Source organism: Lissotriton vulgaris, chromosome 6 (assembly GCF_964263255.1).
Source record: "Lissotriton vulgaris chromosome 6, aLisVul1.2, whole genome shotgun sequence".
NCBI classification, from domain to species: Eukaryota; Metazoa; Chordata; class Amphibia; order Caudata; family Salamandridae; genus Lissotriton; species Lissotriton vulgaris.
The window spans coordinates 1,343,054,930-1,343,068,873 of record NC_141694.1 but is presented as its reverse complement, the minus strand read 5'-3'; the positions used below and the strand labels follow the sequence as shown (position 1 = coordinate 1,343,068,873).

At 42.3% G+C, this 13,944-nt stretch overlaps 1 long non-coding RNA gene across 1 annotated transcript in view; it reads left to right on the top strand.

Moving 5' to 3' along the window:
- The window catches only part of LOC147708868 (uncharacterized), a 601,827-nt gene that overhangs the window by 288,514 nt on the left and 299,369 nt on the right, over positions 1–13,944 (top strand). Inside the window, exon 2 of the long non-coding RNA XR_015296661.1 lies at positions 6,064–6,101. This is a non-coding gene — a long non-coding RNA (uncharacterized LOC147708868). The remainder of the gene's footprint in view (positions 1–6,063; positions 6,102–13,944) is intronic.

Genomic DNA, 13,944 nt, shown 5'->3' with positions numbered 1-13,944 from the left:
CTATCACAAGATATTGGAAAGGATCAATTTTGAACTGCTCTGGGCTCCCTCTTTTTAATGAGGGAAAAAGTGACCCCAATGGCCCCTAAGTGCAAGACTGAATACTCTCTCTGAGTAAATACTGAGTTTATTGAACAACTATGCCTGTTTTCATTTAGAGAAGGGCTAAAATGTGGCAAGCACACAGGGCTGGCTTTAGGGCAGTGCAACTGGTGCAGCCGTACTGGGCGCTGACCTGTGGAGGGGGTAGCTGTGACCTCAGGTGAGCACTGTGTTTAGCAATATCTTATAATAAGAGAGATGAGGGTCACTTTTGCAATTGGTAAGGAGAGAATCCGCGGAAGTGATCATGGAACGCGGGGGCGCCAAAAGTGATTGTTGCACCCGGTGCCACCAGTGCTAAAGCCGGCCCTAAACACAAGTGTTGTTTCAGAACAGTTTTTCTACCAATACCAAGGTGCAACAAGTCGACTAGAATGCCAATGAATCTGCGAGTTGTGTCCAGCGCCATTTTTGGAATTCAGTCTAGGATTTCATTGCAGCTGGAGACGAGGTCAGGCAAAGTCTGCAAATTTAGACAGCCATTGAGCTGCAAATGTACTAAGAATAGTACACTTCTTTTGCGCTTTGTAATCAAGTTCAAAAAATGCAGCTACTCCCTTACTTGGCGATCTAGAGCCAGGCAAGGCTGAGTCACCAGGATGGATCTATTTTTATTAATTTTGGTGTCATTTACATTTGATAACATCTCAGCTGCTCCTGCTGTGCATTATGTCATATAATCTACTTGTATCTGATACTGGAAGTGTCAAAATCAATTTGTGAGACCGCAGAGCATACACCCAAATTAGGTTTAATTTGTTTTGCCGAGTGGATTACATCTAACTGGCTTCCCTATTGTGTATCAAATTAGAAATTCGTATCAGGAATCAATTAAAGAAGAATACTGGCTACGGGTATGAAGAATATCAAATACCAGATGTTACTGAAGAGGAAAAACTTGTTTTTAGTTGCTGCCTTTCCTTCACAAAATAAATCAGTATAATACTATGCAGGTGCCAGGCAGAATGCAATATGTAATGAATCACGTGTCTTTCAATAAAGGATAGGTCAGATGATGAAGAAAAGGCCTTGGAACCAGTAGACGTTTGATGCAGAGCAGATACCACGATTTAAACTCTTCCTTGACCACTTAGAGGCCGGTGCAAAATGAGGGTGCAAAAACATTTGTGGGGACTGCTCGTTTGCTCAATGTTTAGGCCCGTGCAAAAGGGGAGAACACACAAATACTATTTTATAACCATTGTGAACACACTGGGGCCGTTCCACAAAGGCATTTGGAGTGTTGGTAATAGCATTACTGGAGTACTGTTTCTGTACGTATAAATGAATGCCTTTATAAATCAGCCCCGGAAAGTTCACCTACCTATTTAGTAAAACGTAAAGTATTAGCAAAGAGAGCACAATCCTTTCTTTTTGAACTAAATATATATTAAGAATTCCTTAGCATTCTGGTTAATCCTAATTACCCTTTTCCGGACACTTGTATGCTCTGTGAATCACCTCGCGCCCAACTCTCTACAAGTGAAATTAAAAGCGCAAAGAGGGCACAAACTTTTACTTTTGTACTATGTGAAGATGTTTTTTCCCCGAACTATTTCAATTTTAGATGTTTTGGGGCCAAATCACAAATACATGTAAGAATACGTCAAAAAAGTACTACGGGAGTACTGCTTCCCATACTGATAAAAGCTTTACGGATTTGCCACCAATGTCACTGCATTATTCCTCTTTTGTGCATGGTGTTAATGCCAGATTTTTGCTGGTGTAAGCACCAAAATCAAAGTGGAAGGGAGTGCAAACAACGCGTCATTGTAAATCGGTCAGTGGTTAATTTGAAAAACAAAATACGTACCTGGGGCCAGAGGCGCAACTAGAGCCGACTTTCGGGGGGGGGGGCTAAGAAAAAATTTCGGGGGGGGCTGAACCTTCAATCAGTAGGCAGAGTGGAGCCGCAGGGGCTCCTAGAAGGGGGTGAAACAAATGTAAGGCCTAATTAACATTCAAATGGTCTTCTAAAGACCTGTGAAACGTTTGGGTGCGGCTCTGTGTGTGCCCGAGATCTGTCTCATCCCGGGCTGCCACACACGACGGGGGGGCTGAAGCCTGGTGAGTTCAATGGGTGTTGCGCGCCTGCCTGGGGCTCTCGCTAGGAGGTGGCTTGCACCAGCCCATTTGTCCTGTTAGCACCGCCTAAAACAGAGCCAACTTCTAACCATGAAAGTGGGGTGAAGATGTGCCATAATGGCCAGGGCTTCCGACTTCGGAGCGGGGGAACCAGGTTTGAGCCTCAGGCATCGGTTCAACAGCCTGTGATTCTGAACAAATCACTTAATCTACCCATAAATTAATGTGTCCTTAACTGTTGCTCATGAAAAGCGCTGGTGTTGATGATTAAGTGTCAGTGCTGAGCACCGGAAATCACGGGCTCAAATCAAGCACTGAAATCAGTGCACCCATTCAACATGCTAGAAGCACCCCTAAATTAGCACTTTTGTGAAAAGGGAGAAACCGATGTAGTTTTATTCATTTTCATTCTCTTAACTGGAAAAGGATTCCATTATAAAGGGTAAATCTGTGCAGTAAGCAGTGAAGCACTTTGCAAATTCAGACCTTCTTGCATAGGCACCAGAGGTCTGGGCCGCTAGAAGTTACTTATGACTGGATCCAAGGGTGAGGCAGCAAGCTTTATACCCTGGCCCAACATGGCTGAGGGAGTAAGAAGAGGTCCAAGTAAATGAGAGCAGAATGGAGAAGTAGCTGAACAATACAGGAAAGATTCAGTTGTATCACCAGACGTCTGCTTTCTGTAGAGCGAAATCTGGATCTCTGGCGCTGATTTTTTTGTAACGGAACAACACGTGTTTGCACCATGACATAGGCCTGTCTCACAGATTACAGTCTTGTTAAACCTGGAAGGGCACCCAAAGTGCTACCCTCCTGATGGATAAAGACAACTGCCTTAACCAGGAGTTAAGTAACGTGATGGTGGTAGTATACCATTTACTGATCAGTAGGAGTGAACAGGTCCTTTTAGCAGAGTTTTTGGGGTGAGGCCTACAGGCCCACTCATGTAAAGGTCTGCTGCTGTGGGCTTAACTCACCCTTTGCCTGCAAAAATTTAGTATGCAGTGCTGTGCAGCGTGTGTGTGGTTGAATGTATGTGCTGGGTGTATATGTGTCTATGAGTGGTCCAATACATGAAAAACTATTCTGAGTTCTATTTTGGGAGGCCCAAGACTGACTGGAGGAGCTTGGGGAGGTAGAGGATTCCCCTCAAACAGATGTGTGGATTTTTGCATTCCTTAGAGCTGAATGGGACACTCACTGAAGGGGGTAAGAGCAAGGCTCTTCAGTACACTTTAAACTATGCCTGAAGATTCCGAGAGCGGTCACTGGAAAGGGGCTTGGGCTCATGTAAGGATGGATATGGGGCTGATAAGTGAATCATAAAGAGTAGCATATATCACTGTGGATGACATCCAGGTTTGAACCTCTAGTCACTCCCATACCGTGTCAAGGGACTATCAGAATTGGAGCCAATCCTGCTGCGACAGACTGCTTTCTGGAGGAAAAGCAGGATAGAGTCGGCACTTCCAAAGTAGCAGACCCCCAACACAAACTTCAAAGACTCAGACACAAAATCATATTTTATGTCTGGAAATGGACTATAAGAAGGGGAGCTCGAGACCCCCTAAATTATCAACTGCAAGGCAACCAGTTGGGCTGTAGGCCCAGGGAGAGAAACTCGGCAAGACTTCTGCTTGTGACCAGGACTGGTGCTAAGGTCAGCCAGTCTCCCAGCTGGGTGAGGGGACATCAGCCGGGAAAATACAAGATCAGCTGCCCTGGAGCCTGGAGCACCAATAAATGTTTGCTTGGCAAGATCAGAGTGCCCTTGTGAGGAAGAGGAGAGCACTTAGATGGATCAAGGTCCAGTGTGGATCCTGGTGAGCAGATTTCCAAAGAGAGGTGGGAGGAAGTGGCTGGTGCACCGATAGGGCCACTGACAGTGTGCAGACACAATTCAGTGACCCTGGATGCCAGAGGTGGTTGCTGTGAAGTTTGCCAGTGCAGTACTGATCAAACCATCACTCGTCTACTGGTTAAATTCAGTGACCCTGTATTGCAGAGGGAGCCACTGCGAACAGTGCATTTGCTTTGGGCTGATTGGTCTTTAGTCTGTTTGTGGAGTAAAGTGGGCAACCATGTATACCAGAGGTGTCCACCATGAAGACTGTATTACTGCCATGATGATCTGGCTGTAGCCCATGTGCCAAGTAAAGTCTGTAATTCTGTATGACAGAGGAGGCTGCCATGAAGAGAGCATTAGTGATGTGCCCATCATGCTGTAGCCAGTGTGTTGAGTAAGTCAGTGACCCAGTAATTCTGGGGTGGGGCGAGGGGGCTCAGTAAAAAGCAAGGGTCATCCCCTGCTTTCTGTGATGCTGAGAGAGAAAGTTGTTGTGGTGATATTCAAGTACATGGGCACTGATTGAAGCATTGGAAAAGGAATGACCATCCTTCTCCCTTGAACTGCATCAGAAGAACTTACTGCATCATAGGAGGGAGGGCAGTGGATGATCAGCCACTGCCCCGCAAAGCCTATAATGCAATTAACTGCTGGCAGCCACTGCAGACGTCTGAGCATTGAGTGCTCCGGGATGCTCAAATACAGCAGCCCTGGTGGGAGCAGGTAAGTTTGATCAAAGGGCTGGAGGGTCCAGTGGAACATGTGCCTTGTAGCTCGATCAGCTTTGGAACTCTTTAACTTTTGAAAGTGTTGGACCTCTAGTGGAGACTAACCTGAATGTCAGCTATCATGAATGAGAAATGCTGACTATGTAGAGGGAGGGAAGTGGAATTTAGGAATTTGCCTATCTAACACTAGAATTCTGACCTCAGGATGACTGTGTGCATTTTTAGTGTATGCCGTATTTTACTTTGTGTTCATCTGTAAATACTCCTTTTTTTCAAAAGAGCAAATATTTGACTGGACATTCATTTGTTGCTGCTATTGAATGTATTTTGAGCCTGTGCTCATCCCCCTTCATCTACCTTCCCCCCGAGAATCCCTGGACTGCTCAAACAACGTAAATAATGTCTAAAGGGGTACTTATCCCAGTTGCTCAGAATCCTTTGTAGATCTGGTAGTAGGACATGAGGAGTAAAAGTCCTCAATCCCCCAAGGTTTGGCCTTGTAGCTCTTGCTTGACCTGTGGCTCTCTGACAGGGGTCATGACATCTTGCAGTGATCCCAATCTTTTCACCAACTGTCCTCTCTCTTGTATGAATTCAACCACCCACAGACACACCCAGCCATCTTATGTATGTGGCAGATCCTTCAACACTGTACAGCCCACAACTGTCCATGTGGCATTACAAAAATTCATTTAAAAGCTTAAAACTGAAAATATGGCTCCACAACCGAACAGGGCACCATTTGCTGCCCTCCTTTAGAGCAAAACATATGCACTAATGGTGTTAATATGAGACCACTAGCGCAAAGTGCACACATTTTTATTGGTGCATGTCATGGAGAATCTTCTCCTCTCTGCGCTCACTCATTTCCATTACGGGAACTCTGGAATTGTACAAGAGGTCATATTCCTGTGCCTCTGAATGTTTGTAATACAAGTAAAGGCAAACCTTTAGAAACCTGTCTAAGGTTCCTTTAATCAGGTTGCATAGATTATACTTGTGGCAATGCAATTTTGCATTGATGCTTCTGGATAACTTATAACTTATAACTTATATTACACTTTTGCTTTGATTTTTGAGCAGATCATCAGGAGCAAATATCAATGTTATTTTCCTTTGGTCAGTCGATGCAAGAGTCACATTTTAATACTTTTCAGGTAAAGGATGGTGCAAAAATATGCACCAGTACAATCTCTGCGATACAGAACTGTTAGTTTGAAACTGATATAATTTAACTACACTCAATAATCTGCATTTATTTCAGAATCATATCTAATTGTGCCTTTTATCATTTCTTCACAGTTTCCATCGCTCAACATCATACTGAAATCCTCCATCAGGTGAGAATTGTTTTTCAGCTGTAAATGCATTGTTTCAGGCTATTACTTCTTATTATGAACAACTGACCATCACAAAATGAACAAACATTTTGAAGTTTGTCAAGAACTAGAATAATGAATGCTTTTTATAATTTGTATGTCCTGTATACGGGTGCGAGATACATTTTTGACTAAATATTGTGTGTAATCCTTGTGCTTGACAAGATGCAATATTTGTTATCTCTATATTAACTTATGCTGTGAAAGAAACAGTGAATCCTGTTCAAAGACCCACTTGGATTAGGTAAGAAAATGACAACTTCCTAAAAGTGTAATTTTCAAAACAGTAATGTAAAATCTGGCTTGACCATTAGGTTGGATTTTAAATTACTATTAAAATGAATCCTATAACTATTTTTCTACTTTCTACCAAACTGGAATGAAACACTGTCAGTTCTTACAGTGTAACCCCGTGTTTTCCTATGGGAGAGCCAGCTTCGCTATGGTGAAAAGTGGCTTGGGAGGATTTTCACTGTCATGGTATGTAAACGATTAACCATACATACCATCGTTAAATACCATGCACATTGCCCTATGGGCATTTTAGGCCTACCCTAGAGGTGACGTGCACACATTAAAAAGAAAGCTTTAGGCCTGGCAATAGATTTATATTCCCAGGTCAAAATGGCAGTATAAAACTGCACTAAAGGCTGCAGTGGCAGGCCTGTAAACATGTTTTAAGTACTACTTTAGTTGGTGGCATAATGAGTATCGCAGCCCATTACAGGCCCTGGGTACATGTTGTACCATATACTAGGGACAATAAGTAAATGAAATGTGCCAATTAGGTGTATACCAGTGTTACCAGCTTTAAAAGGGAGAATTCAAGCATTTTACAACTGGTTGGTAGGAATAAAGTGTGCAAAGTGCTCTGTCCAACAGAAAAATAGTGTCAACAAAAGAAGGCAAACATCTGGGAAAATGGCATGCAAAGGTGGTCATTTCCAACACACCATCGCTGAAAATGAGAATTTTCCTAACCTCATTTGTGACAGAAATTGATTGATATGAAGTTGGAATTATGCTTTCCAGGTTTAGTGTCAAGCCAGGAGGTCAAAAATGAGATAATTGCCCACAGAGGCTGAAGTGAGAGAGGACAAGCTTCAGCATCCTGATCACTGCCTTTCAGGATAGTGACTTGTGGTTTTGTCAGCTGTGTAATTGAGCCTCTATTTTATGGGCCTGTTGTATTATGTGGAAGAAATAGAGATGTATGTCAAAATGTTTTACACAGAAATATCGTCTGACATAGATATTGTGTTCTAAAGATCTCTCACAAAGATATCGACCCACTGGGTGCTCATTTTGTAGTACTAAATCCAATGGGGCGATATTTTTGTGAAAAAATAATGAGGACATCTTATTAATCCATGAAAATACTTCTGTACCACATCAGAATTAATGGTTTCTCCTCTGTATTATTAAAGGGGTTGTAGGCGGTGAGACACATTGTATATATACTTAGGTGGCCCTTGCACAAGCCCCAACTGCACATGGTTCTCATCCATATGGTGGTCTAACAGGTGCTCATTGAGTCAAGCGCATTCATGTAACATTAATAAAATTCTATACTTGCAATTCGCAACCATTTAGTAGAAAAAGAATAATCTAGAATGTCATGCTCTTGACTACATGCTGCCACTTTTCTATCTCCTTGTGCATGCTATATAGGTCCTCTTGCTCACTCGGCCCTTCTTTGTGGTGTTAACTACTGCCTTAACCCTACCACACACCCCCTACACTCTTCCTTCTTCTGGCAATCCAGAGTAGCTTCTGTCCTCTTTTGACCTCCTCTGGCCCTTACGTACTTCCATCACTTCATGACCTAAGATAATTTCATGCCTGTTTTTCTTCAGGTTCTAATCTAAATTACCCTGATTATTTTTCGTTCACTTAAAGGGGAGTGTTCCACATTCATATTACTGTGGTCTCTCTCACAAGCCTTTCTATTCTACCTTTCTCCCACTCACTCAAAGTCTCCATTTCTACCTTACAATTTGCCAAAAGGCACCCTCATTTAGACATATTCAACAGTTCATCATGGGGGGCCAGTGTTTACGTTGAACATGCGCTATTTGGATTTGGCATTTTTAGATCTGGCGTTAGCAAAGCACTAACAACAGAATACAGTACAGGGTTATCGGTCAGCCCACTTCAGCCATTGGTTAATTTCACTATGAGCGACGGCTTTCTGCATATTCACAAAAAGCCCATCTGCACAGAATGCATTGCATTTCTGACAGGAACGAGAATGGCAATGTATGCATTTGAGGCCAGCCCCACAACAGAATCGTGCTTTTTGCCAGTGGTTCTATCTTTTACTGGTAAGGACCCCGCAGCCACCTCCAACAAAAAAACCTGTTCTACCTTTGTGATTAAAGTATTGAGAAACCAAAAGGTTGTCAGCCAACGACAGAGCTATTGCCGCAGCCTTTGCCAAAGTTTATTGCATGCTTTTAACCTGGACCTGAAATAGAACAAAATATGTTTTAGTTGTGCGCAAGAATATATTAGACTTCACCTTAACAAGTACTACAAGTATGTATGACAGGCAACTGTAATAGATTAAGCAGTCTGTTTACACTACAGGCAGCAAGACATTTAAAGCCTTCTAGTGCTCCAGAGAAATGTTACATGATCTCGGAAGACAGCACATTCTGATTCTCCGATTTGATCTTTAAAACATTTTAATGGTTGAAATGTTCTGAAATGTATTTCCGAAGGAACAAGTAACGTCACATGTTGATGATTTGGTGATATTTCAGCATTCATATGCAAAATAATGGCTACGTAGGAAATGGCAGATTTTCCAAACCAATTAGCATTCTCACTTTCATCTTTCTTGTAATATGTCAAAACGTTTTACCTTAAATGTTATCTAGAGTTCCAGTCATGCCTATTATCATTTATTTCTCATTCATCACTGCCAATTAAAAAAGAAACCTGCACTGGAGACTCCATCCACTGACACACCCATACATATAGTGACATATTGATGACATTTGTGGCGCAGGGCAGAACAGCAAGTCACCTCGCTGTTATACCCTGCATCACAAGGAAAGAGCAGGAATGCACCTATTTATCCAATATGGCACATTCGTGTCCTTTCCGTCTGCGCTGGCGCCATTTTGGCAGCCTAGCGCCAACGCAGGCATCCTTGCACCTGGATGCCTGCGTTGTAGGCAGGATTGTTTATGTGCAGGAAGGGGCACATAAACAATCCTGCCTGTAATTATAATATAATATATTATAATTTTCAATATTTTTGTTTGTAACTTATTTTTAATTAAATTGTAGAATATGCGTGTTGTTTATTTTTCATTCTAACCTCTTTGGTGCGTCGATGACCCCCGGCTGTGCGATGTCACAGTGGGCATATGCAGAGGACAGCCAGGGGCTGTCCGAACCGCGCACATGTCAATTTTTTCCGCACCGTGGCGTAATGTCCGCCGCTGCGAAGAGGTTAAATTTTATTGATTCCTTTGTTTAATATTTTATGTTTTTGGTATATTTATGTATGTTTACATATATATTATGTTATTTAAGATTTTGTAAATTATATTACTAATTGAAGTATTAGTTTATAGTCTTATACATATAAATATATATAAGTGTGTGTGTTTACATTTTTAAAAAGAAGTTTATTTTTTGCATTTGTTAAAATGTACATTTAATTATATTTTTTTATAACTTAAAGTTAGTATTTAATTAATGTTTATTTTATTATTTTAAATTATGTATATTTGAAAAATCGAAATTTAATACAACTATATTATTGTATTGATATCTTTTCTTCTGATATTTTTGTACTTACCTTTTTAAGTATAGGGAGTCAATATTTTTGTATTCTATATTTTTTCCTCAATATTTTTTACATCTATATTTTTGTTGTCAATATTCTGTCAACCACTGAAAACATCAGACAATGCAACAACGTTACATTTGAGGGTGTTAGTCAAATAGTGACCACACCAGTTGAATGGGTTCATATGTATATTCCAAAAGAATGCAGAAATACTCATGCTGATATATTTGTCTCACCAATATAATTGCATATTTTCACTTCATCCTTGAAGTTGGAGTAAACAAGGCTCATGACAAGCTAGCATTCAGAAATTCCCAAATATTAATTGGTCTATGAAGCAACTATCATATGCCACAAATAAATAGTTTCTCTCATTTAGGGTGTTCATTGTAAGTGGCTAGCTTCCCTCCTTTTGATAAAATATAGTGGTACACACTTGAGGTAGTGAGGAAATAATAACGAAAACAGAATGTAACAAGGATATCTAATAAAATGCGGTGCAAGTAAGTGAAAGAAAGTGTACCTACACCTCTGATAATCCAGAAAAATCATTATGATCATGAGGCTGTATGATAACTTATCATAAAAAATGCCAGTAATGTGTGTTGTATACACCACACCTAGGGCCTTATTACGATGTCGGACGGAAAGCATTCCGACCAACTCCTTCTTGGAATGGTTTCCGACTGACACAAGTTCGAGGAGAGCGACCAACTGGTTATGATGTGTACGAACACTGTTCGGTCGGGCTCCCTTTGACTTCAATGGGAGCCTGTGTTCTGACCGACAACACTGGCTCCCATTGAAAAAAGGGGTGGTTGCGGAAAACCTTGCACCCAGTTGTGGGCACCCCATGGTGTCTGCCACACTGTAAATGGTTGTACAGAGGGTCCAATGGGTACATCCTCGGGCCCCAACTGAAGGTGTCCGGGTGAAAGGGGGCCTGTTACAGGCCCCCTAAGTCAGTTTCCAACAGCCGTTTCATGTTGGACAGAACGATTCGTAAAGGCTGTCAAATGTCAGTCCGAAAACGCGGTTCATAGACCTGTTAAAGTTCAGCGCCGACCGACTTAGAGTCTCTGAATGTGGGTTGGAACCGAGTCCGACAGACTGAACGGTTACAATCTATCGTAATCGGTTGATCAGAAATGCTTCTGAGTCCCTTAGAAGTATGGGCTCCGACACGGGTTCAGGAAATTCTGAATGCCATTCGGGGCCTTTCTGACTGACATCGTAATGAGGCCCTATATATTTAAAAGCAAAATCAAGGTACCCTTACCTAATTCTAACCCAGTCGTGGCATACTAGCATCTACTAACAGCAAGAGAATTGCATACCTTCTGGACGAAGGTGCTACAGACAGCAGATGTGTGGTGTGATGATGCCATAGTGCCGCTTTGAATCTGTGAAATGCATTTATGTGTACTGAAGTGCTAGTGTTGTAATTACAAAATGGCCGAACTAATTAATTGTCCATGTGCAATCAAAATTTAGCCTCTCTCTAGGCACCAAATAGCCCATTTTGCTAGGTATTTTGTTGATTCAAAATAGAATGTGTCAATAAACACATTAATATGACAATGAAGAAAGTTAATGTACATCTCACACAAAGCTAATGGCAAGCAAGAGTGTAAAGGAAGAAAATGTCAACCCAGTGTTGCAGTTATAGCAGAGTCTCCTTAAAGGTCTGAGGAAGACTCATATCCCCAATATATATAATGTGTTTATTTTGTTTATATACTACAAAAGTCATGGTAATGTAAAATTAACTTTAAGTGCCAATGATCCAGTAATTTCTATTAGATCTGAGATGATGACATCCATGGTATGTCATAATTAAGTCCATCTAAGTCAGTGTGCATTCATTGGACCCACCTTTGTTATCTAAGAAAAAATTACTGTGTGAAGTTAATCAGTTCTGCTCTGTGGTTTATCAATGACCACTGACAACAAATACATTTTCTGTGTGATTAATGCTTAAGTAATGATTAGTCAGTTTGGTGGTGCTAAGTCTGCATTGTATATTGTTTCTATGTTCATAAATATGTAGACATGCATTCCTAGTGCCTACATAGTGCATTGTATGTGTTAAAATTTATAAGGAAAATGACTCCCTTCCTGTTACAATTATTGGATTTTTGCAACTCCCATGGAGTATTCATGTGCAAATCAACAGATGTAGTTGTCATTGTAAAGTGGCAAACTGAACATGATCTGCAAGGGTGATGTCCACTCACTTTTGCAAGGCTGCAAGGGTCAGTGTGTGTATTGCTTGGGTCTTCTTAAGTAATTTGTGGACTAAGAATTCCCACAGGTTGTTACTTCTCTTAAAGGCAAGTAACAGTTTGTCAAAGCTGTATTTGCTTATATTAAGAATATGCCAATGTTTAGTAATTCATTTTTTTATGGTATTAGAGTGAATAGAGTACGTGCTCACACTCACCGGCCTGTTTGTAGGCGGGTTAGGAGTTGATTCCAACAAGGCTTCTCTATTTTGTTCTTCATTCTCTTATGTGCTTTGCAAATGATATGCTCTAGATGAGATCTTTGTTGCAATTGTTTGGGTAGAATTTCCAAATGCTTGATGAATGATGTTTTGTCTGAGCAGTTCCTGCGTAAAAGCAAGAATTGCCCTTCTAGGAGATTTCCGTTCAATGCTTTTGGATGATAGCTATTTCAAAACAACAAGGGAACCCTCTAGGTAATCAAGGACCAGGGGTAACAGTTATTACAAAAAACGTTTGCTGCCCGTCCCTCCTCCAACTGGAAGGTGAGACTCCCTTCTCACGCTACGTACCAGTCAGACCACCCTATTGATCTATAACCCTCCCCTTCCTCAGGTATCCACACCATTCCCGCTGCCAGGAACTTATCCACGCTGGCCGCGCATTCCTCTCCACAGGACCTCGTGTCCTCGGTAAGCAATCCGAACTGGCTCTAACACAGTACTCCTTCCAATCCCCTCCACTGACCTAACCATCTACCCCCTTCTCCAGACTATCAGGTCACGGAACCACCATTCCCGCCCTCTGGTGTCCTTGACCCTCTCAACCCCCGAGAAGCCTTGGACCCTCTGGAATCACTCATTGGTGCCCCACATACCCACGGCGCTCGGAACTGGACATCTCTCCTCAGGTTTGTTCCTCCCCTATGCCCAAAAACTCCACTTGCCCACCTTGCACTACTGTCCTAACCAGGCCCCTCCTTACAGGACATCCCCGCTGCCAGGAACTGATCCACGCTGGCTGTATATTAATCGCTGGCAATAGGACCCTGAGTCCCCGGTAAGCTATTGTATATGATTCTTGCACGGGTCGCCCAATTAATTCCGCAGCCATTGGTCTAACCGTCCACCCTTCTCCCCAGAACACCTTGACCTCCTGACTGCTCGAGAAGCCCTGCTACCCCTCCGCATCTGTGCGGAAACCACACGTTGGTGCCCCGCATACCCACAGCGCTCCGACCTGAACAACCACCTTCAGGTATGGCAATCCAACCTACCACTTGCCCCCGTGCCTAACGGTTCTAATCAGGCCCCTCCCTTACAGGACAACGAGAAGCGTGGCACAGCGCCAGTACTACAACACACTGTTGTGTCCTCCAGTCCCAATTGAAGGATAGTACCCCTCCTCACCCACCGTCCTAGGCAGTCCACCCCTCCAACCAACTCATGTGTGCCACTGACACCATCCCTACTATCACCCAGGCCCTAGTACCTGTTTTGCTCGCCACTCACTTGTCACATTTTACACTTGTCTGGGCTGGTTGATTGACACGGAACACGATTCACCCACAGATGAAAGGTCGTCACAATAAGCTTGGTCCTCTATACCACAAATGCCAATCCATGCAGGTCCATACTCTAAAAACGTTTGTCTTTTGTTCCCCTTGTATTTTCCCTACAGGGTTATGTTTAACCTCCAGACAATGCATTTTTAGTCCTGATGATGATCCTTCATTTTACACAGGATCGAAACGCCGTCGACAGTTTATGTAGTT